The sequence below is a fragment of the Anolis carolinensis genome, chromosome 5, assembly GCF_035594765.1.
Source record: "Anolis carolinensis isolate JA03-04 chromosome 5, rAnoCar3.1.pri, whole genome shotgun sequence".
NCBI classification, from domain to species: domain Eukaryota; kingdom Metazoa; phylum Chordata; class Lepidosauria; order Squamata; family Dactyloidae; genus Anolis; species Anolis carolinensis.
In genome coordinates, this window is record NC_085845.1 from 23036511 (window position 1) to 23064336 (window position 27826).

General features: G+C 41.7%; 1 long non-coding RNA gene across 2 annotated transcripts in view; it reads right to left on the minus strand.

Moving 5' to 3' along the window:
* Positions 1-247: 247 nt before the first annotated feature.
* LOC103280076 (uncharacterized) overlaps positions 248-27826 on the minus strand; it is a 48317-nt gene continuing 20738 nt past the window's right edge. The window contains exons 1-4 of one of the 2 annotated variants that reach the window (XR_010006662.1): positions 26590-26883; positions 4370-4569; positions 3988-4225; positions 248-1554 (exon numbers count right to left, since the gene is read on the minus strand). This is a non-coding gene — a long non-coding RNA (uncharacterized LOC103280076). Of the gene's footprint in view, positions 1555-3987; positions 4226-4369; positions 4570-26589; positions 26884-27826 lie in introns of those variants that run through there. The other variant, XR_507139.3, reaches the window with a different exon arrangement.

The following is a 27826-nucleotide window of genomic DNA, read 5'->3' on the forward strand; positions in this document are numbered from 1 at the left end:
TTATCTGATCTGTAGAAGAAATTGCTGGGGTAGATGTGGTTGTGTCTACTTCAAAAATGTGAACAGATTATTGTTATCTGTAGAATTACCATTAGGATTTCAACTAATTATGACTCTTACTAGTTATTAATGTAAATTTATGGTTTACTTTATTTGCATAAATATGTATTATGTAAAGATAATGGCAGACTCCTTTATCACAGTTACATACCCCTAACCGTTAAACTCCAACAACATACATCTTACCATACATCAAGGGAACTACTGACCACATAGGGAAGCTGATGAAGAAGCACAACCTACAAACTATCTACAGACCCACGAAGAAAATCCAACAAATGCTACGGTCAGCGAAGGACAAGAGGGATCCTCTCTCTTCTGCAGGAGTCTACCGGATACCATGCAGCTGTGGACAAGTCTACATAGGGACCACCAAACGCAGCGCCCAAACAAGAGTCAAAGAACATGAAAGGCACTGCAGACTAATTCAACCAGAGAAATCAGCCATAGCAGAGCATTTGATGAACCAGCCTGGACACAGAATACTATTTGAGAACACAAAAATGCTGGACCATTCTAACAACTATCATGTCAGACTACACAGAGAAGCCATTGAAATCCACAAGCATGTGGACAACTTCAACAGAAAGGAAGAAACCATGAAAATGAACAAAATCTGGCTACCAGTATTAAAAAACTCAAAAATCAGAACAGTAAATAAAAAGCAATACTCTGAAAACAGAGGATTTCCAGACATGAATCAACCAAGGGCAGTTAACGACTCTAAACAAAGGATGCCCCAGAGGCAGGAAGAAGACAGCAGATAAGCTTTTCAATGCTAATTAAAGTGATTAACTACACAACATTCACACTGACCTCTCTCACCCTAGACTTTCCACAGATATATATTAACCTCTTTGCTTAGTTTTCTCCATACCTCACAACCTCTGAGGATGCCTGCCATAGATGTGGGCGAAACGTCAGGAGAGAATGCTTCTGGAACATGGCCACACAGCCCGAAAGACATACAACAACCCTCCAACAACATACTTTACTAGTCCGCAATATGCATATTTTGTGCCCAGGTGTCAATAACTTGGAAAACGCTCCAATTTCTTTTGGAAATTTCCATGCAGTTTCATGCAGAGGATGTGGGCCATAGAACAGTGTTAATTTTCAAGTGAGCTTTATTGCCATATGTATTTAGAGGATGTGTGAGCCAGAAGTTCCAAACTCTTCAAGCAATTTTCCAGCAACATGCTTGTTATACATTGTTAATCATTTTGAAGTTGGAAAAAAAATCCTTATCCACATTTCTCTTTTGAATGGATATCAAAGTGTTAATAGATGTTACAAAACATTGCTCTGGAACAAAGGCTTTAGAAGCCAGCTTTCATTATAATGAACATGGTTTAACTCCTCTTGCTGTCTCCTTTAAGCACATCTACAAGATATGAAAGAAAATGTCATCACTACTGTGCCTTCATTTTATCTTGGGTGATACTGTCTATGAGGGTCTCTTTTATTCAGTTTGATGATGTGGCTGGGAAAAAACTATCATAGAAGATTAGAATAACAAAAAAACAAACAACATCATCAATCATAATCTCCATCATCACCATCATTCACCTCTAGCTTCATTTTAACTGCTTAGCTCCTTGTCCAATCAGATCAAAACTTTTATAAGAAGAAAACATCAGTTATATGCTCAAAGTGAACTATTTACATAACTGTCTATCATTTGAAAAAATTCAAAGCCTTTCTAGAGCACACTCCTCAGTAGAAACAGTATTCCCAATGTATTTTCTATCAAAAGAGTAGAAAGATGAAACGCTGACTAGGAATGTTTTCTCTCTAACTCAGACTTTGCCTTGAAGAAGTTTATGGGGAATGCAGCCATAGTTGGAGACATAGCTCCATCATAAAAAACATGATTTGTCAATTCCAGTTAGTGGATTTAATTCTTTTTCCCAATGACTAAGGAGGTATCATATTCTATTATGACTGAAATTCAATGAAGGACAATTTTGTTCCCCCAGTTTAAATTTTCTTCCTGTAGTTATGAGAATGTGGTCTCACTGAAGGGCAGATCAGAAATATCACATGATTTAAATATTGGCTTGTGCTGTGCTTTATTCTGCTAAGTGAATGTTACTAAAATATTAGCCAGAATCCTACTTGGGCTACTTGGAATTTGACCTGGATTATGTGATTTTAATTCTTGTTTTAATGGTATGTTTTAATTGGTTGGTTTTAATATTTTTGCCTATTCATTGATGTATGTATACATGTGGCATTGAATTATTCCCTTTGTAAGGCTGCTTTGAGTCCTCTTCAGGGTTGAGAAAGGCGGGATACATGTAGGGCAAATTAATTAATTAATTAATAACCTTTTGGCAAACTAAGAAACATCCCCCAGCCTGATCCTGCATTGCCCAAACCTTCTTCTGTGTACTGACAGTTTATTGCAACTGGCAATGAAGGCACAGATGGATAATGTTGCAATCTCCTTCTTGCCAGTGAGTATGGCTGCAACACAGAAATATGGGAAAGGTCCTGTTTCTGCTTGTCACAATATCCCTCACTGTTAGTGGTGGAGTCTGAAACATCTGCCACCTGCATTATCATTGGTAGGAGGGACCACCTGTAGGTTGCCCTTTAAAGTAAAGTTTGTAGAGATTTGACTGTAGCAATAGTGTCTCAAACGATACAACATAAGGATTGTGAATATGGATCAATCATGAATACATTAACATCAGGTGATGTATCTATGAATGTAAGACTAAATTCCAGGCATCCATTTTAGTTATCATTGAGAAATTAAAACATAAAAATTACTTTTAAAAGGATACAATTATAGTAGGCCATTGGTATACTCTGGAGTTTTGTTCTTCATTGATAACAATAGCTGTGGATGTTCAAGTTTTATTAATATGCAATGGTATAGTAAAAAGGCATTCCTTGAATAAATGGCAAAATCAAGGTTTGATTTTGATTTTGATGGTTCGTTGAATCCATGAATGCAGAATCCATGGATGCAGAATCCATGAATATGGAGGATTGTCATTATCTGTTTATCTGGTAGGGTGGCTCTTTAAAACTAGAACTGTAACTACTTAATTTTAAAAAGTAATTTCCTGGGCTGAAATCTCAAAAATTGCTTATAGCAAACAGAGACCCAAGATGTTATTGGAAGGTGTTATTGTAAGATTATTTATTATTTATTTATTTGCAGTATTTATGTACCGCCCTTCTCAACCCCGAAGGAGACTCAGGGCGGTTCACACTGTTGGTAACAATTCAATACCCTCGATAAAAAACAGTATAAAACATCAAAGTTGACCCTGCCCTAATAAAACATTAAACATTATTAAACACATTACATAAAATAACATCATCTATCACACAAAGACATAGCCATTGTCTGTAAACTGTCCTGGGTCATTGCACTTTCAACTTTCACTTTAACTTTAAATATTCCTATGATGGGCCGAACGCCTGGTTCCACAGCCAGGTCTTTAGCTGTCTCTTAATGGTCAGGAGGGAGGGGGCCAACCTAATCTCACTTGGGAGGGAGTTCCACAGCCGTGGGGCCACCACCGAGAAGGCCCTGTCTCTCGTCCTCACCAGCCGCACCTATGAGGCTGGTGGGGCCAAGAGCAGGACCTCCCCAGAAGATCTTAATCTACGAACTGGTTCATAGAGGGAGATAGGTTCGGAGAGGTAAGTTGGACTGGAGCCGTCACTATGAGTTGAGATAATGGGGCTAAACTTCTCCTTTTCATAATCATTGCCCTATGAGAATTTTGCAAGGCATGACTTTCCATCAGCCGGCCAAATATAAGCTAACTGGTTTGTAAAAAGTGATTATTATGGTCAATGCATTATGATCATGACTAAATTAAACTAAAAAGAACATTTCCAGAATAATGTTAAGTTTTTAGGCAATGATACTATCTGCTCATTTTCAACTGAAAGGGTGTTTACCATTGAAGTCATATAGAAGACAGAGACGCTGCCGCTCTGTGTGATCGGTTGATTTCTTCCCGTTGTCAATAAGCTTTAGAATGTCTTTAATTTTTTCAAAGGGCAACAGGTTTTCATTTTGTTTTCTGTTGTACGGCCTGCCATTTATCTCTTCTTCATCCTCCTCCTCAGGATGCAGCAGACAAAAATCTCCCCGAGGTCTGACTTACCAGCAGGTCTCCCCGGGCTTTCATGAGGCCTGCACAGGACCAGATAAGAAAAGAGTATACTTCAAACAGCCAAGCATTAATCAGTCAGCATGGCTCCTAGCTCACTGCTAGTGCAAAGGAATGCAGTTCAGAGGATCACTTAAATTAAATGAAATTAAACGAGACAGACTCACTTAATTCTTCCTATATTTTTTAAAGGAGCCCTTGAAGTGCTGTTTTCAACTAGTTACTCTATGATGTCACCTAGTGAGGCAGCTAATCTGCTTCATCAGAGAGTGAAGTGGCAACAAGACCCTTGGGATTCCTTTGTAGAAATGTTGATGTGGCCTTTGAAACAACAACAAAGGGTCTCCTTCATGTCTTATTCATACCTCTGCAAAAGAAGAAGGAGAGAAAACATATTTTACCATCTATTATCTTTAAAGAGATGGCTGAACTCTTCCCCCTTGTATCAACAACTCTTGAACCACACGCTAATGGATCCTATCAAAAATTAGAGGAGACCATTGAAATCAGGAAGAAATCATTTAGTTTACTTGCTCACGTCCAACTGATTTCTTTGGGTCTGTTCTTATCCCTTATTAAATCTGAATCGGCCTAGTGTTGTGATTATGTGAGTGAACATTCCCTGTGAAATTTGACTTCTCATTTCCCAAAGTGGTAGAAAGTTTTGGGAACAGTTAAAATATATATGGTTCTACACTTGGATGTTACAATAAGACATTGGTAGATTAACCTGTGGTTGCTACCAAGTTCATTATTTATTTTGAATTATTTTGAAGAGACTTGTATGAAAAGAAAGTATGAAAATATGCTTTATCAAATTCAAGCATACATTAAGTACCATTTTTAGAATCTGCTCTTTCTTTGAAACATTCATTCATCAATGTTTGTGGTTGTGTGCCTTCAAGATGTTTACCAGCTATAGCAACCCTGCAGCAAGCTATCGCTGGGTTTTCTTGATGAGATTATGTTCATTAGAGGTTTGCCATTGCTGTAGCCTGAGGGACTGATCAAACGGGAAAAATTGCCCATCCTACACTGCTTTCAGCCCTCTTTAGCCATGGAGCCCACCAGCTCCCATTCCACAATGTAGATCTACTTCCGGTGGGGCTCCATGGCTCAAGTGAAGAGGGAATGTTGTAAACCATCAAGGTGGCAACACAAGAGTCTTCCCATATTGCATAAGGAACAACGCGGGGAAGCTGGGTGGCAGATGCTTCCCCTTGTGAGATGGAATAAGGGGAAAACCAGGTGAGGGGCTGGTCCAGTCCCCCCCCCCCCCCGGGCTCTGCTGGATTTGCCACAATCTATGGTGAATCCACTATTTAATGTGAGTAGGTCCTTAGTCTAAAAGGTTGTGACTTGCCTAAGATCATCCAGTAGGTTGCCCTGGTCTCTAGAGTTACAGTTTAATGCAACAGACCATTAAACTGTGCTGTACCTTCCCGTAAAAATACATTTTGATATTGAAATGAATCCGCTCATGAGAGATTCCAGGAAAGGCAGCTCAGTATTGGGTAGGCTATAGGGAGCCATTGGTCTGTAAATATATTCTTGGAGGACCACATGAGTTGAAGTTCCAGGACTACACTTTGTCTCCCCTTCTTCAATATGTATGTTAGTACAATTTTAATCTGAGGAATTTGAAGGAGTGCAGAATTCAATGGTTGTTCAGTTCTACTCTGCATATTAATCTGGATAATATGGATAAAGTTGTAGAATTATATAATCTTAAGAGTGTTTTATTGTCTTAGAATGTATTATTTATTTATTTCGCGATTTTTCCACAGGATTCTGCCTCTTCTCAGATGTTTTTCAAGCTCATTGAGAAGGAAAGGGCGGGGGAAGAATATCATTCTAACATATAACATGATGGTTGAATCTGAATGTTGGTCCTATAATTATGGAAATTATTCCAAAATGGCTCAATAGCAAAGGCCTTTTCCTAATTAAGTGATTAGCCAATCAGAGTGATCAATTTATGCTAATGGCTCAGCTAATCGTAAATCCCCTGCTGGGATTTAAATCTATGGCTGCAAGCTCAGAAGCATCTGTTGTACTGATTAAACCATTTGCTCTGTATGTATCTCATACAAGCCCATTAGCTAAACCAATGCTAAGTTAACTAAGCTAACCTTTTCTCTTCAGGCACTAAGTACAGCAACAAAAAAATTAGCTCATTTATTGATGGCATCTATAGACTTATTCATTTGGTGTAGTGACCTCTGACCTGAGCTCTACAACCACAGAGAAAACTAATCAGGGCATGTGAGACAGTAGACAGTTTTCTCCTTCATTTCAACTTGAACCATGCCATTCTTGGATATCAATATAACATAATTGTTATCTAGGAAAGGAAGGAAGGAAGGAAGGAAGGAAGGAAGGAAGGAAGGAAGGAAGGAAGGAAGGAAGGGACAGCTTAGTGCTCTCTCTGTTTCAGTCGCATGCCAGTCAATGATGTGTGCAGTTGTAATACATGTTGTGAGATACATGAAATCATGTAATAGTGAATCCTACTGCAATTAAGGAACTTCAGCCTCAAAAATACCATAAAGTCATATTGGAGGACCTAGAAAATGCCTAGAAAGGATATATTTTGTGAATAATTGAAATTGTGAATATTGGCTCTGCAGACATGGGCATCATACTGTATTTCATCTTCCTCATCTTTATGAAAGCTCAGCTCACTGTTACCAGAAACTTACTATCCATGTTTCATCCAGAAACCTAATGAGTTTGACTACGTAGCGAATATGTCAGTAATATTCATATTTTAAAATGGCCATTGTGAAGTTTAGAGTCATTTCACTTTCTTATAGGCATATTTGCATTGTATACCAAAATCATATTTGGGCATTTAAACATAGTACCTTTGAGAAAGAAACAGGCCCAGTTATGCTTTGGAACACTGGGAAGCTTGGAATTCTGCTCTGGCTTCATCTTCAACTTTCCCATACTGAATATGCAGATCTGAAGTAATACTATTAGTGTGTTTAGCTAAATATGCTCAATATTCAGTTTGGAACTGTTCCAGTCGGAGCTTGAGTAGTTTTGTTTTTAGATTACAACTTCCGGAATTCTATAACCATGCTGTCTAGAAGATTTTAGAAGTCTGAACCAACATTTCTAAGCATGTGGTGAGATATGTTCCTACCTAAAATATTCACCCCACAAGGGTTTCTACCAACACTATTGATTATGATATCAATTCAAGTGACATGACACAATAAAAATACCAACTGGCCTACCGTGATAAGCAGAGCCCCAGGACAGCTGTCCAAAAAGCATTTTAAATGGGAAAAAATAAAGTGTTTGTAATTTATTTGTTTCCTTTCCCCCTTGGCTTTAGGTAAATTAGGTAAATTCCATGTAATCCAGAAACTCAGTGAGATTGCAGATTAAAAATGTGATATGGACCATAAATAATCACTCACCCCCTTTTTAAAAACAAGTAATAGTTTTGTATTGTATTTAGATGTTTCATGAATTCCTGTCTGAAGCCTCAGTTTGTCACTCTTCAATTCAGTAATAATTTTGATATATATCTATAAAAATGGAAATTGAGGGAATTCTTAGCTTCTTGTATGCTGTTGAGAAATATAATTGAAATTATAAGAAACAATGCTACCTAAGGTTTTTCATGTGATATATAGTCTTTCCCTATACTAGATTTTGGAATGTGATCTGGCTGCCTAGCATGTATGTCTGAGTAATCATTGATGGAAATAATATTACTTACATAAATTGCAACAGGAAAAAATATCTGAATTATTGGCATACATGCACAATAAATATGTGCATGCAGACAGTACTAAGTCTGCTGTTATTTGGTATGATTAAACCATTTGTACATGTGCTTACAATCACTAAATGTGTACATTCATGTTCATAAAATACAGTTTAGGAATTTATTAGGAAGTGTGCCATGCCGGCAATATAGATAGAAGGATAATGAACAGAAACTCTTCACAGGTATGACAAAGTTTGCAAGTAACTTGCATGCTTTCTTGTGCTGAGAGGTGGAGCAGATGGGCACTTTATATTTAGCAGAGCTTTCTCATTTAAACCTATATTTTTGAGAAGCTATAGAGAGTTTGAGTGTCAGTTAAATTGGACCTGTTCTTTGAATGCTATGCATCTTCACACACCAGTGGAGCAGAACAGAAAGATGTCAGAGCAGAATCTGGTCCTATAGGTGAATATCTACACCCACTTACATTTCATTGTTATAAAAATGTGTATCATAGTTTGCTGCTGAAAGATGAAAGTGATGACATGACATAATGCCAACCTTACAGAAAGCTTGCTTTTAAAGGAAAACCTTCTGTCAGAAAATGGGGTTTATATTTGGGTTCAGATTTTGGGGGCAGGAGAGAAAAAAAATCCATATTTCATACCCCACTGTGTGAGTACCCACAGTGACCACAATCTGGGGATAATTTTTAATGTAGGAAGGTGTACAATTGTATAATCTGCAGCCCTTAGTCTCAACTTTCATACACTGGATGATATCTTGTTAGTGACTTATGCAGGGGGCAAGTTAACTTTACACTTCTGCATGTTTCTCTTTAGTCACTGTGAAGGATAATGTTCTCTTCCTATCTTCACAATAACCAAAACCTTTTTGTCAGGATTACCACAAATCTGCCATAGCTCTCCATGACCATTCTATTACCAATGGAGATTGGAAATTGTCACAGAAGCTTCTGACAACACTTCAGTACACAGATGCAAAATGATTACGTCACCCGTTGAGTTGTTTGGAGGAACCTGGTGGACCTTATCAGGTGATGTAATTACTTTGGTGCAGACTAGGATAGGACCAGGGTATAGGAAACAGCTCAGCATAGCATAGACTTGGGTGAAGGAAGACTGGACTCCAAGCCAGCCAACATGTGGATGACAACTGGTCTGCATGCATAAAAGATGGCATAAATTCTGTGCAGAAATTGCAGTGTGAATGTGAAGGCCATGGGCAGAAAACATTTTAAGTAGGACATTAACTAGCTAGTGCACATCCAGAGAAGGGTGACTGGAGTGGCGAGAGTTGTGTAAAACTTGTCCTATGAAACATGGTTCAAAGAATACATCTTTTTTCTTAACCAGAAGAAGTGCAGATTAAAATGAGATAGGATAGCTGCCTTCAAATATTTAAAGGATTGTCATGAAGCAGGCTGTTTTTCTTTTGTTTCAGAAGGCTGGATTAGAACTAATGCATAAATAAGGAAGGCAACATTTCAGGGAAACAATAAGTGAAAATTTCGAGTGCAACTTTAGAATGTACTATTATGGGAGGTAGTGAGCTGTCCATCAGCAAAGTGGGCTTTCATTAGAGCAGTGGTTCCCAACCTGTGAGCCATGGCCCAGCAGTAGGCCATGAAAATGAAAATCTGGTCCACGAACATCCTTCCTCTTTATTTTATTTATTTTATTTCTGCTACTTTCCACAGAGCTGACCATTGCATTGAATAGACCATATCAGCTCCAGATCATTAAATATGGTTTTCTGTGGGCGAGCAGATGGCATATGTTCTGTATCAGAAACTAGAGCTGATGTGGTCAATCTAATGCAATTTTCTGAACCAGCACCCTAAATAACCAAACCGAATCAAAAGTTGACCAAAAACAGATTCGTAACCCTTTTGGTATTAATGTTGGAGATTAGAGAACACCCAAATTCCATTCCACCCATGTAATCCCATTATACGATGTGTCCTGTTAATGGATTTCACCTACATTAGAGTGGGCAACTGTGTGGGGACCAGTTTTCTGCACAAAATAATCCACCTCACAAAGACTGAATTCCCTACAGCAAATCCAAATACTTGGAATGAAATTAAGATATTTGGGGTGTAGTAAGCTTGGGGATTTGGTAATGGTGGGATGGCCTATTTCCATATACTGTCATGAATGGGAAGGTATTCTGTGTGGCTTTGAGCAAAATGTATGTTTTTTCTTAAAAAGGGGGGGGGGTGTTTAGGGTGTTTGGGTTTGGAAAATGTCAGGGGCTCCAGGGGCCACAAAAGTGAAATGTATAGTCATACATGGTCCATGGGTCCTATTTTGCCCAATATGATCTACATGCAAAGCTTGCGATAATTTCCATTAACACTCTTTTGGAGTGGGAAGTAGTATTTGTTAACATTCTTTATGTGTGGGAAATCACGTGTAAAACTGATGGCTATAGAGAAGCTGATGAGAGGGGATTAAGGAAGAGAAATGGAGGTGATTTTTGAAAAGCAGAAAACCTTGCTTTGTAGATTATTACATTCCTCTGTGAATCACAACCATTTTAGTGGATTATTCTGTACTTTGTAGTTTTAGTGGATTTACAATAATATTCTGAACTTCAGTAACCTGATAAATTCTCATCTTCTTGTTCATGGATTATGCTTCAATTTGTTATTCAATTATTGCATGTTTATTTGTGTTGGTTTAATATAAACAGCCTTGTGCTACATTTTTGCTTGATCTCTGAATATTTAGCTCTCTTTAAGTTGTAATTATTTGTTATATGATCCTCCAAATTTGTATTATATGGATGTTTTTATTTAAATGAAAACTGGATGAGAAATGAGAGCACCATTTCAACTAAGTTATATACACTCAATAAGAATTAACAGTGTGTTTTTGTCCATGATACCATTCAGCTACTTCTTGAGTTTGTGGTTACTTAGTTCACTTTCCTCACTGTCTTGGAACCTCATTAATTGTATTTTAACAGCAACATGAAACCCCAATTCTTGAGTAAGCAAGCTTGAATTTCATATTACTTTATAATTGGGTATCTAGCCAAAAGGAAAGGATGGCTGTGATAAATGAACATTTCTTTAGTCCCTTTAACTAAGATCAGGCAAGAGATCTACAAGATATATGGGACTCAATGCATTACTGCATACTTTTAAACATCTAGTTTCTCATGGTAATGTTTTTCTAGATAAGCACAGCATTTGGATGTGTCATTTAAAGATAAAGAGACCTATGGTGTATGTTAGGTATTGGCCCAGAACTACAGAAGGGTCATGCTTTGTGGTATTACATGTTCAGGCTCTGGCATATTCAGAGAACTTCCAGACATACAATATTGGGTAGATGGACCAGAGGTTGGGTCAGTCTATGGCAATTTTATATGCTTTATTATATGTTTATATGTGTGTGGTTGTGTGTCTTAATTATAATCAAGTTCAAATAAAAAAGAAAGGGTGGTATACTACAAAATACATCTGCTATTCCTTGAGTGATTGAACTTAATTTTATTACTTTTCTTCTAATAAAAGATTCTCTTGGGATCAGCATAAAAAAGAAAGGAAAAATAGGGATGTTGTAGTACCTTTACAACCAGGCGCAGTTCAACCGGTAGGCAAACTATGTGGTTGCTGAAGTCGCCATCCTCTGGGGGCGCAGTTGAGGCATCTCCAATTGCCCTAAGGCTAATGAACAGCTTCTTTTTTGTCTTTTTTTCCTTTTCCCCCCCTCCCTGCTGGGAGGGGGCATGCCCTCCGGGCGCGCCTCACCTTCCTCCTCCCATGTGTGCGCATGCATGCATGCATGTGTGCGCACCCCCGCCTCCTCCTCCCAGGCTCGCATAATGGTCAGAGACGTGTGCCATTTCCCCTATCATCTTCTTCTTCCCCCCTTCCCCCTTTTTAAAATCCTCACCTGGAGAAAAGGTGCTGTTGTGCCACTTCCTCCCCCTCTCCTCTCCTCCTCCCCACATGCGTGGGCACCCACAGGTAAGTGCGCGTGCACTCGCTCATGGCTGGGAAGGAAGATAGGAGGGGAAGGCCAGCTCGCGCACTCACGGCCGGAGGGAAAACTCCAGCCGTGAGTGCGTGAGCAGGCCTCCCCCTCCCACCTTCTTTCCCAGCCATGAGCAAGTGCACGCGTGCTTACCTGTGGGTGCCCACGCACCTGCGGAGGAGAAGAAGTGGAGCAAGTGGCGCATCAGCACCTTTTCGCCATGTGAGGATTTTAAAAAGAGGGGAGGGGGGGAAGAAGAAGATGGGGGGAAATGGCACATGTCTCAGACCCTTACGTGAGCCTGGAACAGAAAGAAAGAGCTCAGCTTCTTCCTCCTGATCCGGCTCCCTGCCCTGCTTTAAGCGAAGGAGTTGGAGGGAAGCCCTCTCTTGCAGAAGTCTCGCACACATGGGCACGCAAGCCAGCAAACTCCAGGCCTCCTTATTGGAGGAGAGGGGAAAGGAGGGGCATGCAGGGCATGCATGTCCACAGACTCCCTCCCTCTTTGTCACCGCTGCTGCAGCCCGACCTCTTCAGGGCACCACCTCTTCAGGGCATCCTTGGAGGTTGTGAGGTTTGTTGGAAACTAGTCAAGGGAGAGTTATATACTTGTGAAAGGTCCAGGGTGAGAGAAAGAACTCTTATCTGTTGGATGCAAGTGTGATTAATCACTGTGATTAGCACTCAAAATCTTGCAGCTTCAAGACCTGGCAGATTCCTGCCTGGGGAAATCCTTTGTTGGGAGGTGTTCATCCTTCAACAGAAAGGAGGAAACCATGAGAATGAACAAAATCTGTCTACCAGTATTTAAAAATTCTAGAATCAGGACAGTAAATAAAGAACGACACTTAAAAAAACAGGGGAGTTCCAGACAGGAAACAATCAGGGCCAGTTAACACCTCCCAACAAAGGCTTCCCCCAGGCAAGAAGCAGCCAGGCTTTGAAGGTACAAAGCCATTCAATGCTAGTCAAGCTGGCCAATGGCAACATTTACACTTATCTCCAACAGATAAGAGTACTTTCTTCCACCCTGGACATTATATAGATATAGATCCACAGCTATTTCTTTAGGCAGCAAGGACTGAAATTTTTACGGATTTAACTTCCGACAATGTTCTTACTACAAGTTTATTTTATACAGTTCTATCTTTATTTGCAGTCAATTTGTTAGTAATAATAGCCAATGTTTTTGTAGTCAATGTTTTCAATACATTGCAATGCTTGGTGCTAAATTTGTGAATATAGTAATTCCTACATAACATTACCATGTATTGAACTGAGTTTTCTGTCATTTTTGTTGTAAAACATGATGTTTTTTCATTGAAAAACTCTAGCAAAATGTGATGCAGGATGATGTCCCACAAAAACCAGAAGTTTTTTTTCATTTAATAAACTTTACCCATGTTTTTATGATGCAGTCTCGCTTATCCAACATAAATGGACCGGCAGAATGTTGGATAAGTGAAAATGTTGGGTAATAAGGAAGGATTAAGGAAAAGCCTATTAAACATCAAATTACATTATGATTTTACAAATTAAGCACCAAAAACATTATGTTTTGCAACAAGTCTGCCACTCGTTTGGGAGTGTGGCTGCACACCTCTACCTTCTACCTTTTATTTTTCAGTGATTGGTTTTTTTTTGGGGGGGGGGGAGCCGCCAAAATTCTATTCACTTACACTTGAAAATTACTTAGGGCCTGTCACGACCCAGGCTACAGGGCACCAATAACCATACGCAGAGGCCAGATTCTATCTAATATCTTTATTAAGGAAATATATAAAGTTAATAAAAGCAAATGTAAAAGTTAGTCCAGAAGCAGACCTTTCAGGAAAGGTCAAAATTAGTCCAAGGAAACAATGTCCAATATGAAATATTAAGGTCCAAAGTTGTAATCCAATAACCGAAACACTCACTTTGCCAGGCAAAGTGAGGGGAGATGACAAGGTCCTTTAGTCCATGAACTTGAGCAAGGCTAGGAAATAACTTGATACTTGAAACAAGGCTTGAATCGTGGAACAAGGTAACGAGGAACAAGAACAAGGTCCGTGGAATAACTTGGTAAAATCCGTGAAACAAGGCAAGGTTTAGTCCTGGGAAACAAGGCAAGGTCCGTAGGTAAACAAAGGCTGGGAAACAGGAGCGAAGGCTGGAAACAAGGACAAGGCTTGAGCAGGAACGAGGCTTGAAACGGAGCGCGCTGTTCAGACACAACTCGCTCCGGAGGCTGACGAATTGACTCCGCGAAGTTACTACGCGGGTAAAACACCTATATCGAGTCTAACTTTCCCGCCGAAGCAGTTCTCTGGGAACCAGAAACGAAAGCTAAACTCTGAGACCAGATGTTTGACTCCTTAAAGATTCTCACGAAAAGCAGGCTTAATTGGGTACATTCTTAGCTGCTATTCTAGCACTCCTGCGCGAAGCTGCTTCCAAACCCCTCTGTTGTTTACAAAACTCATGGCGAGAGAACACGGGAGATGTAGGCTCAGGGTTTGTTTGACATACTTCTGGGACACAACTTTCTTGCAGGTGCAAGGTTCCCAGATCTGCCTGGGAAAGATCTGGCTGAGAAGATTCCAGTTCTGACTGGGAAGGTAAAAAACCCAAGTTTTCTTCTTCATCAGGCATTACAATGTCATGAGCAGGACTACAAGGCCCATGAGTCATCACACTATCCCCCTCCTCAAGGCCCCTCCCAAACTGGGACTCTCTCCCCGAGGCGCGAGGTCGCGGCTTGGCGGGATAGGTTTGATGAAAGCGACGGGTTAAATCAGGAGCATGGACTGTGGAGGCGTCTTCCCAAGAGCGTTCCTCAGGGCCAAAACCCACCCAGTCAATGAGATATTGTAGGCGGCGGCGGTGAAAGCGAGAATCCAAAATGTCCTCAACCTCGAACTCCTCCTCCCCATTCATCAAAACAGGAGGGGGGGCCGGTTGGTCTGTATCAGGACGCACACCATCCGCCGGAAGGAGCAGGGAGCGGTGAAACACTGGGTGAATGCGCATTGAACGCGGAAGTTGGAGTTTGAAAGTCACGGGGTTTAATTGCGCTACCACTGGATAGGGGCCAATGAAACGGGCATCCAACTTCCGGCAAGGGCGATGGGAGGGCAAAAAGCGAGTGGACAGGAAAACCCGATCTCCTACCTTGATTTCGGGGCCCGGTTGGCGATGTTTGTCCGCGTGACGTTTATAGTCCTCCTTGGCTTGGTCTAGTTGTTGGAGCAAAAGTTGTTGCACCGCTGTGAGTTCCTGCAGCCAATCCTCTGCTGCGGGAACTTCTGAAGTTTCAATGACAGGGGGAAAGAAACGTGGATGGAAGCCGTAGTTTGCAAAGAACGGCGTTTCTTTTGTAGAAGCTTGAACTCCATTGTTGTAGGCAAACTCTGACAGTGGTAACAGAGAAGCCCAATTGTCCTGTTGGTAGTTTACATAACAGCGAAGATACTGTTCCAAAGTGGCATTGGTGCGCTCCGTTTGCCCATCTGTTTGGGGATGATGAGCTGAAGATAAACGAGAGTCTATGCCCAATAGTTTTTGTAGTGCCTTCCAGAAACGAGAGGTGAATTGAGATCCACGGTCTGTGACCAAACTCTTGGGCAATCCATGTAGTCTGAAAACATGTTGAAGGAATAGATCTGCAGTCTCTTTGGCCGTGGGGAGGCCTTCACAGGGAATGAAATGGGCTAACTTGGTGAAAAGGTCCACCACCACTAGGATCGTGGTGAATCCACAGGAAGGTGGTAGGTCAGTGATGAAATCCGCAGAAATTATTTCCCATGGGCGAGATGGGGTAGGAAGGGGGTGTAGAAGCCCTGAGGGCTTTTCCCTTCTTATCTTGGAGCGCTGGCATACTGGGCAGGTGTTGACATATTTTTCCACATCTTTGCGGATCTTGGGCCACCAGAAATCTCTTAGGATCAGATGCATGGTTTTAAATAGTCCGAAATGCCCTGCTGGTTTGCAGTCATGACACAGACGAAGTGCTTTTTCCCTGCCCGGTCCGGGTGGGATATAAACATGATTTCTATAGCAAAGCAGTCCATCCTTAAGCGAAAAGGGAAAATGCAGACCTTGACGAAGTTGGTCCTGCGCCCAGGGATCTGCTTGCTGACTAGCCCTGATTTCTTGAGCACAGATGGGTCCTGGAGTGGAGGAAGTTGAACCAATGGGAGTGGATTTGGTGTTCCCCACTGTGAGCGTGGCAAAGTTCTCGGGTTGTAATAGTTGGGATTCAAGGGTCTCCTTACGTCCTGCAGCGTATTCCGGTTTACGTGACAGGGCGTCTGCTTGCTTGGTTTGGGCTGGGGTCACATAATGAATCTGGAAGTTGAAACGTTCAAAGAATAAAGCCCAACGTTGCTGCCTCTGATTTAGCTTGCGGGCAGTTCTTAGATGTTCTAGATTCCGATGATCAGTGTGGACTTCAATGGGAAATTTGGCCCCTTCTAGCCAATGTCTCCAAGTTTCAAAAGCTGCCTTTATGGCTAATAGTTCCTTTTCCCAAATGGTATAGTTCCTCTCTGGTGCGGTTAGTTGACGAGAATAATAGGCACAAGGATGAAGGTGATCTCCCACCGGTTGTAGGAGCACAGCCCCAATTGCCACATCAGAGGCGTCCGCTTGCACCACAAAAAGGGTTTCAGGATCTGGATGCTGAAGGATTGGCTGGGATGTGAATAATTTCTTTAGTTGCTGGAACCCTTTCTCTGCTTGATCAGTCCAGCGGAAGGGCCGTTTTCCACGGATGCAGCTAGTGATTGGGTCAGACCAGCGGGCAAAATCTGGAATGAACTTGCGGTAATAGTTCGCGAACCCCAAGAATCGCTGCACCTCCTTCTTGTTAGTTGGCGCCCGCCATTCCAATACTGCTGAAACCTTGGCTGGATCCATGGAGAGCCCTAGAGGCGAGATACGGTATCCAAGGAAATCTACCTCTTGTAGATCAAAAGCGCATTTTTCCAGCTTGGCATAAAGTCCATGATCCCGCAATCGTTGTAACACCATTTTGACGTGGTTCTCATGTTCTGATTGTGATCTAGAAAACACCAAAAAATCGTCCAGGTAGATTATCAAGAACCTATCTAGATAGTCCTGGAAAATGTCATTGACAAAATGCTGGAACGTTGCGGGAGCTCCGCATAATCCATAATTCATAACTCGGGACTCGAATAATCCGAATTTAGTCTGGAAGGCGGTCTTCCACTCGTCCCCTTCTCTGATGCGAACTAAGTTGTAAGCCCCCCGAAGATCCAGCTTGGTGTAAACCTTGGCTCCTCGAAGTCGGTCTAGTAGATCCGAGATTAAGGGCAGGGGATAGCTGTTCCGCTTGGTGATATTATTTAATGCTCTGTAGTCCACCACCAAGCGTAATTCCCCTGACTTCTTCTTCACAAACATCACTGGGGAGGCAGCTGGGGATTGAGAGGGTCTGATGAATCCCTTGCGAAGGTTTGTCTCTATGAATTCCCTGAGAGCTTCTTGCTCTGGTTCAGTCAGGGAGTAGAGATGCCCTCGCGGGATCGGGGCCCCCTCCACCAAGTCTATGGCACAGTCATAAGGTCTATGTGGGGGTAATTTTTCGGCTTCTTTTTCATTGAATACATCCCAATACTCGGAGTACTTCTTTGGCAAGGTGATAATGGGCTCGGTGTCTGTGGCATGGCAGACCTTGGCTACGAGGCAATGGTTTTGGCAGTACCTTGAAGCAAACTGCAGTTCTCTGTTGGACCAGGAGATGCTTGGGTCGTGAAGTGTCAGCCATGGAATCCCCAAAATCACAGGGAAATGGGGAACCTCAGTAACAAAGAAGGAAATCTCTTCCATATGTTCCCTTATCCACATCCTGGTGGGTTCCGACCACTGGCTTACGGGGCCCGTCTTGAGAGGGCGGCCATCGATGGCTTGTACCACACGGGCATTCTTGAAGTCATGATATTGTAATCCCAGAGAGTCGGCATACTCTCTATCAATGAAATTGTTGGTAGCTCCTGAGTCTATCATGGCGTGGATCATGACGGGTCCCTTTTTTGCTGACCATAAGGTGACCACTAGAAGGAACAGGACCCCGGTTGGCGGCTCTTGAATGGGTTTCTTGACCGGGTTGGCGAGCCTCTCTACGCCCGGTCGTTGGCTTCCCCCGCCGGCTGTGTGCCAGCCGCCTCAGACGCCTTCGTCTCCGTGGAGGACGCCGCCGCAAGACGGGCGGCGGGCTTCCCTTTGGCTGGGCACTCTCTGGCGAAGTGGCCCCCATTCCCGCAATACCAACAGAGATTTAGGCGTTGGCGGCGGGCCTTCTCGGCGGCATCTAATCTGGGACGCACATTGCCCAACTGCATCGGCACCTCCTCGCTCCCTCTGGGGTATGGGGATGGTGGTGGGGGTCTCCACACTGGACGCGGCTGAACGCCGGCGGGAGCGGGGGGTTTTGCCCCAGCTCTACCGCTCTGGCCTCGTACCCACTGTTTCCTGTTGGCAATCATGACTTCAGCCCGTAAACATTGATCGATGAGTGCTTCAAGCGTTTGGGGAGGATCCACCTTGGAGATTTCCTCCAGCATTTCAATGTTGAGACCCTCCCGAAATTGTCCTCTGAGGGCAACATCGTTCCAGCCGGTGTTGTGGGCCAGCACTCGGAACTCGGCTATGTACTGAGACATGGGTCTGTCTCCTTGGAAGAGGCGGCGGAGTTTGTGACCGGCTGCCTCCAAATTGTCCTCGATTCCCCAGGTCGCCTTAAGGTGGTCCAAGAAATGTTGCGCTGACCTTAGATGAGGGGAGGCTTGGTCGAACAGAGCCGTCGCCCAGTTAGCCGCTGGCCCGTCTAGGAGACTGTAAATCCACGCCACCTTGATGTCTTCCTGGGGAAACTCGGCATCACGGGCCTCTAGATAAGCTTGGCATTGGCGACGGAAAACATGAACCTTAGAAGCTTCTCCAGTAAACTTGGTTGGCAACGCCATGGCCGGAAGACGGATTCCGCGTTCCTTCAAACCCTTTATTTCCCCATCCTGTGCATTGAGCTTATCACGGATTCGGTCCACCTCATCCTTGTCGATGGTGTAGGTAATCGGCTGGCCGCCCGGCACGGTTCCGGTAGACATTCTGGCCTTGGTTAATTGGTGCTTATGGGTGGCGGAGTCAAACTGTCACGACCCAGGCTACAGGGCACCAATAACCATACGCAGAGGCCAGATTCTATCTAATATCTTTATTAAGGAAATATATAAAGTTAATAAAAGCAAATGTAAAAGTTAGTCCAGAAGCAGACCTTTCAGGAAAGGTCAAAATTAGTCCAAGGAAACAATGTCCAATATGAAATATTAAGGTCCAAAGTTGTAATCCAATAACCGAAACACTCACTTTGCCAGGCAAAGTGAGGGGAGATGACAAGGTCCTTTAGTCCATGAACTTGAGCAAGGCTAGGAAATAACTTGATACTTGAAACAAGGCTTGAATCGTGGAACAAGGTAACGAGGAACAAGAACAAGGTCCGTGGAATAACTTGGTAAAATCCGTGAAACAAGGCAAGGTTTAGTCCTGGGAAACAAGGCAAGGTCCGTAGGTAAACAAAGGCTGGGAAACAGGAGCGAAGGCTGGAAACAAGGACAAGGCTTGAGCAGGAACGAGGCTTGAAACGGAGCGCGCTGTTCAGACACAACTCGCTCCGGAGGCTGACGAATTGACTCCGCGAAGTTACTACGCGGGTAAAACACCTATATCGAGTCTAACTTTCCCGCCGAAGCAGTTCTCTGGGAACCAGAAACGAAAGCTAAACTCTGAGACCAGATGTTTGACTCCTTAAAGATTCTCACGAAAAGCAGGCTTAATTGGGTACATTCTTAGCTGCTATTCTAGCACTCCTGCGTGAAGCTGCTTCCAAACCCCTCTGTTGTTTACAAAACTCATGGCGAGAGAACACGGGAGATGTAGGCTCAGGGTTTGTTTGACATACTTCTGGGACACAACTTTCTTGCAGGTGCAAGGTTCCCAGATCTGCCTGGGAAAGATCTGGCTGAGAAGATTCCAGTTCTGACTGGGAAGGTAAAAAACCCAAGTTTTCTTCTTCATCAGGCATTACAATGTCATGAGCAGGACTACAAGGCCCATGAGTCATCACAGGGCCTGCCCTGTTTACAACTACAGTAGAGTCTCACTTATCCAACATAAACGGGCCAGCAGAATGTTGGATAAGTGAATATGTTGGATAATAAGGAGGCATTAAGGAAAAGCCTATTAAACATCAAATTAGGTTATGATTTTACAAATGAAGCACCAAAATATCATGTTAGACAACAAATTTGGCAGAAAAAGTAGTTTAATACGCAGTAATGCTATGTAGTAATTATTGTATTTACGAATTTATCACCAAAATATCACGATATATTGAAAACATTGACTACAAAAATGCGTTGGATAATCCAGAACGTTGGATAAGTGAGTGTTGGATAAGTGAGACTCTACTGTACCAGCTTTTTAAAATTTTAGCATGAATGTTTTATAGAGATAAACCCATTTCTACAGATGCAGTACAGAGTGAAATTAAAGCCTGAGCTTATAAAACACATTTATACAGTTGGAGTAAGATCGACTGCAATAGGATTCAGAAAGATGCAAATAATGTCTGCTGCCCTATATTTGTCAGGATCCAGGACTCTGCCGGTATGCAGGCAGAGGTTAACTAAACAACACCAGGCTTGTGTCAAAACTATTTTACTTACAACAGTAACTTAAACACTTGACTATTTCCAGGTCCGAGTTCAAGCATAAAGATAGCACACGGCTGAAGTCATGAAGCAAAGTCTCATGAACATTGGAAGTACTACATATGCCAGTTCAGGATCAAGAAGAAACAGTAGTCAAGGTCGCAATCTAAGAATCAAATGCCAAGGGTTCTTAATAGGATACAAGAGCAACAATATTCACAAGAAAATTATCACCACGGTTCAAGATACATCACAAGAGTTTAGGTTACAGGTAAGGAATAACACCATCCACCAACCTGAGGGAAAAACCACCAGCCTCTATGGCCAATTTTGATGGATATTTTTCTCTAGCCAGGCTCTTTTTATGCAGCTGATCACAACTGCATCCTATCTCTGCAGGCCTCCTCCCTGATTGCTGCTGCCTGTGAGTTCTTACATACCTTTTGCAGCAACACCACTCTACTAATCATGATCATATATTACTCATCACCAAACTGTCATGCATTATATATACTAACCACCACCAACTGATAGGAATTTCACTATACCAACCGCCATCAACTGCAGGACATAACAATATTTTCAAATGGCTGGGCAGGGTGACATGGATCTTCAGATCTTTACTGTGGTCAGTGTTGATATTTGAGAGTAATTTGAGAAGGGACTCGGGGTGGCTTACATGGGGCCAAGCCCGGATAAAAACAGCAAACCAAATAAAAACATCAAAAAATACAGACACATATTAAAATTCAACACTCTAAACATAACAAAAGTATAAAATGACAAAAATACTAAAACATGGATTTGGCACCCAAGTAGAGGGGGTAAAAACAAACATTCTTTATGTGTGGGAAATCACGTGTAAAACTGATGGCTATAGAGAAGCTGATGAGAGGGGATTAAGGAAGAGAAATGGAGGTGATTTTTGAAAAGCAGAAAACCTTGCTTTGTAGATTATTACATTCCTCTGTGAATCACAACCATTTTAGTGGATTATTCTGTACTTTGTAGTTTTAGTGGATTTACAATAATATTCTGAACTTCAGTAACCTGATAAATTCTCATCTTCTTGTTCATGGATTATGCTTCAATTTGTTATTCAATTATTGCATGTTTATTTGTGTTGGTTTAATATAAACAGCCTTGTGCTACATTTTTGCTTGATCTCTGAATATTTAGCTCTCTTTAAGTTGTAATTATTTGTTATATGATCCTCCAAATTTGTATTATATGGATGTTTTTATTTAAATGAAAACTGGATGAGAAATGAGAGCACCATTTCAACTAAGTTATATACACTCAATAAGAATTAACAGTGTGTTTTTGTCCATGATACCATTCAGCTACTTCTTGAGTTTGTGGTTACTTAGTTCACTTTCCTCACTGTCTTGGAACCTCATTAATTGTATTTTAACAGCAACATGAAACCCCAATTCTTGAGTAAGCAAGCTTGAATTTCATATTACTTTATAATTGGGTATCTAGCCAAAAGGAAAGGATGGCTGTGATAAATGAACATTTCTTTAGTCCCTTTAACTAAGATCAGGCAAGAGATCTACAAGATATATGGGACTCAATGCATTACTGCATACTTTTAAACATCTAGTTTCTCATGGTAATGTTTTTCTAGATAAGCACAGCATTTGGATGTGTCATTTAAAGATAAAGAGACCTATGGTGTATGTTAGGTATTGGCCCAGAACTACAGAAGGGTCATGCTTTGTGGTATTACATGTTCAGGCTCTGGCATATTCAGAGAACTTCCAGACATACAATATTGGGTAGATGGACCAGAGGTTGGGTCAGTCTATGGCAATTTTATATGCTTTATTATATGTTTATATGTGTGTGGTTGTGTGTCTTAATTATAATCAAGTTCAAATAAAAAAGAAAGGGTGGTATACTACAAAATACATCTGCTATTCCTTGAGTGATTGAACTTAATTTTATTACTTTTCTTCTAATAAAAGATTCTCTTGGGATCAGCATAAAAAAGAAAGGAAAAATAGGGATGTTGTAGTACCTTTACAACCAGGCGCAGTTCAACCGGTAGGCAAACTATGTGGTTGCTGAAGTCGCCATCCTCTGGGGGCGCAGTTGAGGCATCTCCAATTGCCCTAAGGCTAATGAACAGCTTCTTTTTTGTCTTTTTTTCCTTTTCCCCCCCTCCCTGCTGGGAGGGGGCATGCCCTCCGGGCGCGCCTCACCTTCCTCCTCCCATGTGTGCGCATGCATGCATGCATGTGTGCGCACCCCCGCCTCCTCCTCCCAGGCTCGCATAATGGTCAGAGACGTGTGCCATTTCCCCTATCATCTTCTTCTTCCCCCCTTCCCCCTTTTTAAAATCCTCACCTGGAGAAAAGGTGCTGTTGTGCCACTTCCTCCCCCTCTCCTCTCCTCCTCCCCACATGCGTGGGCACCCACAGGTAAGTGCGCGTGCACTCGCTCATGGCTGGGAAGGAAGATAGGAGGGGAAGGCCAGCTCGCGCACTCACGGCCGGAGGGAAAACTCCAGCCGTGAGTGCGTGAGCAGGCCTCCCCCTCCCACCTTCTTTCCCAGCCATGAGCAAGTGCACGCGTGCTTACCTGTGGGTGCCCACGCACCTGCGGAGGAGAAGAAGTGGAGCAAGTGGCGCATCAGCACCTTTTCGCCATGTGAGGATTTTAAAAAGAGGGGAGGGGGGGGAAGAAGAAGATGGGGGGAAATGGCACATGTCTCAGACCCTTACGTGAGCCTGGAACAGAAAGAAAGAGCTCAGCTTCTTCCTCCTGATCCGGCTCCCTGCCCTGCTTTAAGCGAAGGAGTTGGAGGGAAGCCCTCTCTTGCAGAAGTCTCGCACACATGGGCACGCAAGCCAGCAAACTCCAGGCCTCCTTATTGGAGGAGAGGGGAAAGGAGGGGCATGCAGGGCATGCATGTCCACAGACTCCCTCCCTCTTTGTCACCGCTGCTGCAGCCCGACCTCTTCAGGGCACCACCTCTTCAGGGCATCCTTGGAGGTTGTGAGGTTTGTTGGAAACTAGTCAAGGGAGAGTTATATACTTGTGAAAGGTCCAGGGTGAGAGAAAGAACTCTTATCTGTTGGATGCAAGTGTGATTAATCACTGTGATTAGCACTCAAAATCTTGCAGCTTCAAGACCTGGCAGATTCCTGCCTGGGGAAATCCTTTGTTGGGAGGTGTTCATCCTTCAACAGAAAGGAGGAAACCATGAGAATGAACAAAATCTGTCTACCAGTATTTAAAAATTCTAGAATCAGGACAGTAAATAAAGAACGACACTTAAAAAAACAGGGGAGTTCCAGACAGGAAACAATCAGGGCCAGTTAACACCTCCCAACAAAGGCTTCCCCCAGGCAAGAAGCAGCCAGGCTTTGAAGGTACAAAGCCATTCAATGCTAGTCAAGCTGGCCAATGGCAACATTTACACTTATCTCCAACAGATAAGAGTACTTTCTTCCACCCTGGACATTATATAGATATAGATCCACAGCTATTTCTTTAATAATAATAATATTTCTTTAGGCAGCAAGGACTGAAATTTTTACGGATTTAACTTCCGACAATGTTCTTACTACAAGTTTATTTTATACAGTTCTATCTTTATTTGCAGTCAATTTGTTAATAATAATAGCCAATGTTTTTGTAGTCAATGTTTTCAATACATTGCAATGCTTGGTGCTAAATTTGTGAATATAGTAATTCCTACATAACATTACCATGTATTGAACTGAGTTTTCTGTCATTTTTGTTGTAAAACATGATGTTTTTTCATTGAAAAACTCTAGCAAAATGTGATGCAGGATGATGTCCCACAAAAACCAGAAGTTTGTTTCATTTAATAAACTTTACCCATGTTTTTATGATGCAGTCTCGCTTATCCAACATAAATGGACCGGCAGAATGTTGGATAAGTGAAAATGTTGGGTAATAAGGAAGGATTAAGGAAAAGCCTATTAAACATCAAATTACATTATGATTTTACAAATTAAGCACCAAAAACATTATGTTTTGCAACAAGTCTGCCACTCGTTTGGGAGTGTGGCTGCACACCTCTACCTTCTACCTTTTATTTTTCAGTGATTGGTTTTTTTTGGGGGGGGGGGAGCCGCCAAAATTCTATTCACTTACACTTGAAAATTACTTAGGGCCTGCCCTGTTTACAACTACAGTAGAGTCTCACTTATCCAACATAAACGGGCCAGCAGAATGTTGGATAAGTGAATATGTTGGATAATAAGGAGGCATTAAGAAAAAGCCTATTAAACATCAAATTAGGTTATGATTTTACAAATGAAGCACCAAAATATCATGTTAGACAACAAATTTGGCAGAAAAAGTAGTTTAATACGCAGTAATGCTATGTAGTAATTATTGTATTTACGAATTTATCACCAAAATATCACGATATATTGAAAACATTGACTACAAAAATGCGTTGGATAATCCAGAACGTTGGATAAGTGAGTGTTGGATAAGTGAGACTCTACTGTACCAGCTTTTTAAAATTTTAGCATGAATGTTTTATAGAGATAAACCCATTTCTACAGATGCAGTACAGAGTGAAATTAAAGCCTGAGCTTATAAAACACATTTATACAGTTGGAGTAAGATCGACTGCAATAGGATTCAGAAAGATGCAAATAATGTCTGCTGCCCTATATTTGTCAGGATCCAGGACTCTGCCGGTATGCAGGCAGAGGTTAACTAAACAACACCAGGCTTGTGTCAAAACTATTTTACTTACAACAGTAACTTAAACACTTGACTATTTCCAGGTCCGAGTTCAAGCATAAAGATAGCACACGGCTGAAGTCACGAAGCAAAGTCTCATGAACATTGGAAGTACTACATATGCCAGTTCAGGATCAAGAAGAAACAGTAGTCAAGGTCGCAATCTAAGAATCAAATGCCAAGGGTTCTTAATAGGATACAAGAGCAACAATATTCACAAGAAAATTATCACCACGGTTCAAGATACATCACAAGAGTTTAGGTTACAGGTAAGGAATAACACCATCCACCAACCTGAGGGAAAAACCACCAGCCTCTATGGCCAATTTTGATGGATATTTTTCTCTAGCCAGGCTCTTTTTATGCAGCTGATCACAACTGCATCCTATCTCTGCAGGCCTCCTCCCTGATTGCTGCTGCCTGTGAGATCTTACATACCTTTTGCAGCAACACCACTCTACTAATCATGATCATATATTACTCATCACCAAACTGTCATGCATTATATATACTAACCACCACCAACTGATAGGAATTTCACTATACCAACCGCCATCAACTGCAGGACATAACAATATTTTCAAATGGCTGGGCAGGGTGACATGGATCTTCAGATCTTTACTGTGGTCAGTGTTGATATTTGAGAGTAATTTGAGAAGGGACTCGGGGTGGCTTACATGGGGCCAAGCCCGGATAAAAACAGCAAACCAAATAAAAACATCAAAAAATACAGACACATATTAAAATTCAACACTCTAAACATAACAAAAGTATAAAATGACAAAAATACTAAAACATGGATTTGGCACCCAAGTAGAGGGGGTAAAAACAAACTGGGCAAAGTGCAACGAGTGAGTATTATAACACGAGGTAGTTGATTCAGTGCAACCGTCAATGAGAAAGCAACTTGGGATGGGGTGGACCCTGTGACTGTAAACAAACTGATAGGACAAGATAAAGTGCAATAAATCTGCTTATGAAAAGTCAGTTGCCCTGAATTCAAAGCTTTCTCTGAGAGGACTCCCTTTGTTAAACAGATCAAATACTTAGTATGCATTTACAGTGAAGCAGCCCACGGAATCGCATATTGCCTTCTAGATTTCTGTCCAGGACAGCAAAGCTACCATAGAGAGTCTGCTGTCTTATATTGACAAGAAATCTTCATGAATGACATAGGTGTGAAGAATAACCATCTTTATGGTACTTACTCAACATAGAATGGGTCCTTAAAGATCACAGTACTCCAATGATGGGCATAGCCAGAACTTCAGCAAGTTTCTCAGCTAAATGAAAGCAAATGAACATAAGAATGGATCTGCCGGCTCTTTGAAATTTTCCTCTTTTATGGTCTCTTTTTAGTTGAGATAAGCACCTGTTAAAATATCTCTGAGCCTCCAAGGGCTATATTTTGTCTTCTGTTGTGCATATGCATGAGTCCCATAGGAACTGACTACAGCTATAAGAGGCTGAACAGCGAGGATGAAACATAAAGTCTCTCCACTGCACCCCTAGGAAAGAAATGTCACATGAAAATCTTTCCATATTAGTACATTGTATTTCACAACTTTTCTTTCAGTTAACTTTTTCTGTTTTTGTGGTCATAGTGCAGCATATGCTAAAGGTAGAAATAGTCAATGTTGTGAAAAATGAAAATATTTGTTGTTTTAGAAGAGTTGTTAAAAATTCTCAATGAATATATTGGGTGATTTAGTGATGTTTGGCCATATCTGTGGTTTTGTGCAACCATAATCTGGTCAGAAATATATCCCCCTGCAGATAAGGGCATCTTACTGTACATCCACTATATGGATATTAGTTTTGCTTTTGAATAGCAATTTATGTTAATTGCTCACCGGTCTGGCCTGTGTAGGAAATATGACCCAACACCTGTTGCTAAGTTTCTTGATTTGAACTCACAATAAGTTGCAGTTCAATGGAGTTCAATTGAGATAACCACTATGTGATTATGAACAGCATTCAGGGCAATATAAGAGAAAAAGTGTTGTCGCTCCATCTACCTGCCGAAGAGCTTTCTTTGCTCATAAACCTCCTCCTTTTTCTGATCAAACGCTGAGCCTAAATAACTCCCTGCTTTAATGCGGTTCCAATTTATCTACTCACATTTGTTTTTGAACTGCTAAGTAGGCAGAAGCTGAGCTAAAGATCAGGAGCTCACCCTGACCCAGGCTTCAAACTGTCAATCTTCTGGTTGGCAAGATTTATTGCAGCTTGGTGATTAACCTGCTGTGTCAAAGCCCGGCCCACTGCATTGCATTGGACATAAGTTATTTCACACTTATTATGGCCTTTTCAGTTCCACTGATGGGGCTGGTTCTATCTGCAGATGTACTGAGCTGAATCCTGGCCTCTTTTAATAACATTATTCATTTAAAAATATAAAATATAATAGTTATAGTATTATTACTACACACACACAATAGAATA